The sequence below is a fragment of the Mizuhopecten yessoensis genome, unplaced genomic scaffold (assembly GCF_002113885.1).
Source record: "Mizuhopecten yessoensis strain PY_sf001 unplaced genomic scaffold, ASM211388v2 scaffold715645, whole genome shotgun sequence".
NCBI lineage: Eukaryota > Metazoa > Mollusca > Bivalvia > Pectinida > Pectinidae > Mizuhopecten > Mizuhopecten yessoensis.
Window position 1 is genome coordinate 10 of NW_018479720.1, and position 2,767 is coordinate 2,776.

Genomic DNA, 2,767 nt, shown 5'->3' on the forward strand with positions numbered 1-2,767 from the left:
GAGTTAGGCTGCAAAGCATCGTACCAAAGATGTATATACATTTTACGGAAAGTCTATACCTGCTTAACGCTCAGCAAATTAGGAGTGGGACGACTGGTTCGCCCGTTGTCAGTATAATGTGACCGGGTGGGGCGTCCTGCTAGGTGTCTTCGGCAGTATGTTTCAGTGAGGTAGCACTATAAAGTCGGCATCAGTTCCGCGCTATCACAAGAAGACAAACACGAACATATCGCAGCCTCCCAAAGTACACACCCATACACTACACGCATGCATCTTGCACACAGGGGAGGTCGTCCTTAAATGACCTTAGCTGTTAATAGGACGTTAAACAAAATCAAACAAACAAACTATACCTGCTTACTAGTTAACAGATACAATACTAACCGTTAGTTACTTTTACAAATGTATGTCCATTGTACTGCAGCATGAGTTCCTTCGCGGTGGATCCGGTCTTGTTCTTAATTGGTTCTCTGACAAGTTCTAAGTAATCCTTGAATAATTTCATCCGAAATGAGGTGGGCTGTATACTGGTCGCCAGTCTTGTGCTCAGTCAATCCTATAGCCATGTTGTCTTTACCCCCAACCGTTTCCTTTCCTTGTGAAATGCTCTCTTGTAGTCGTCCTGTCTAAAGTTTGCAATTGTACTTGGTCGATTCACCATTCCGCAGCAGGCAAACGCGGCGATGTATTGGTTTATCCTAGCGATGTCGTAACGGTTCTTGTCGTCCTTCTTCAATCCTTCTTTGCAAGGTTTAAAATCTAAACAAATAAAAACCATACAGTCATTAATACAAAACGGGAAAATATCTATATGTATTGCTCAATCAAATACGGAAGCATAGATTATCATATGTGTAAAGTAGGTATACTTTTGGCACTGATCCTCTGTTCGTTTCCTCCCGTGTTCCTCTCGTCTGGTCTTGTCGTTCCCCTTTGACAGAGGGCCAATGTTGAGGTTTATGTGAAAGGAAAAAATGGTCCTCATGCGATGCATATTCCTTCCTTGCACTGGTGTGTGATGTAGAGAATTCACAATTTCAGGCTTATCCAATAGTTGGCCAAAATATTGGGCGCTACCTGTATAGGAAATACGCCTCTTGTAAATATTTAGATATGTAACATTAATAAACACTAGCATTTATTTCATATTCAAATATTAACATGTCTTTCGTCCGTTTAATACAAACCTTTGGTGCAATAGCGTTGGAACTCCTCGAGACGTCTAATATCCAATATCCATATGGTCAAGTAAAAAGGTAGTAGAGCCATTTCCCATCCCTTAAAGTGCCGTTGTAACATTTCTTACTCGTCAGCTAGGCGTTGAGGTGTAGCCATTGTTGGGGTCTACGGCAGGGAACATCTGTGTGACGTACTGCTGGATAACAGCTTTGCGACGAGGATCCAATTCCTGCTTCCCAACCTTTCCACAACCATACCAGTTGTACATAAGTCGAACAGCAGTAGGTTCGGACAACTCTGGGATGAACTTCCGTGTCAGGTGTGCCGCAAAGTTTTCTGCGTTTCCCGCCATGCGCCGCATCTCCATGGGTATATGGAATTCCTCAGGAACATGTCACTCTGCAGTGGGCTGCATATCGGTGGCTTGTTGATCAGGTAGGTTGGCAACTGAAATCGAAACACCGTCGACTTTACCCTCAATCCTAAACAGGACATTGCTGTACTCTCTGCCAGTCCCTGATTGCTGACATCCGTTTTCCACTGCTCTTTGCAAATTGATGACCTGCTGAGAAAGTGCAATAATGTAAGAAAAAATATTAGTAGTGGGAGTTTGTTTGTTTGATTTTGTTTAACGTCCTATTAACAGCTAAGGTCATTTAAGGACGGCTTCCCCTGTGTGCAAGATGCATGCGTGTAGTGTATGTGTGTGTATTTTGGGAGGCTGTGATATGTTCGTGTTTGTCTCCTAGTGATAGCGCGGAACTGATGCCGACTTTATAGTGCTACCTCATTGAAACATACTGCCGAAGACACCCAGCAGGACGCAACACCCGTTCACATTATACTGAGAATTTCCATGACCCTGTCTTGTCGGCTGAAAACTGAAATAACAAGCGATAGAAGGACGAGTGTAGTAGTTTCAGAAGAGTCGTTAGCCATGACGATGACGGGATATTTAGATGGCGTGTTCCACTATAAACTACCTAATCATCCACTTCCAAGATGCTTGCAAAGTGTGTACATCTTGAAATTTCACTGTTACAGTTTGAAGACAATGGGATAATATTTGCGAGAGTTTATGAACAGAAACGGCAGGTAATGACGTTTTGCGTTATTCAAGGTGCCATAACTCCGCCAAATAAAGTCCGCTGAAAGTGGTCATCGAACTTGTCGAGCCCTGAAGGCAGTTAGCCGATTTTCTTCAAACTTAGTAACAGGGTTAACTGCCTTCAGGGCTCGACAAGTTCGACTCCGTGGTGGGTGGGGCCACAAATAGCGAATCACTATATCTTTCATATGGATATCAATATGACTCTTAATAGAAAACCTGCCCTGCAGGTAGGGCGTAAGAATTGTACTTGCTGCCCCCAATTGCATGATCGTAAGAAGCGACTAAATTTGGGACCTTATCTCTTCTCTCCTTTCTAAATAACTTTCTTCTTCCTAATGTCTCCCTTGACAATGCCTCACTTTTGGCCATTTGTTGAGCGTTCGCCCCTGTGAGGAAGGCTTTGGGTTCTGTCCCCTGGCCGAGACATACCAAAGTCTTTAAAAATGGTAGTTTCTACTCCTGCTTAACGCTCAGCAA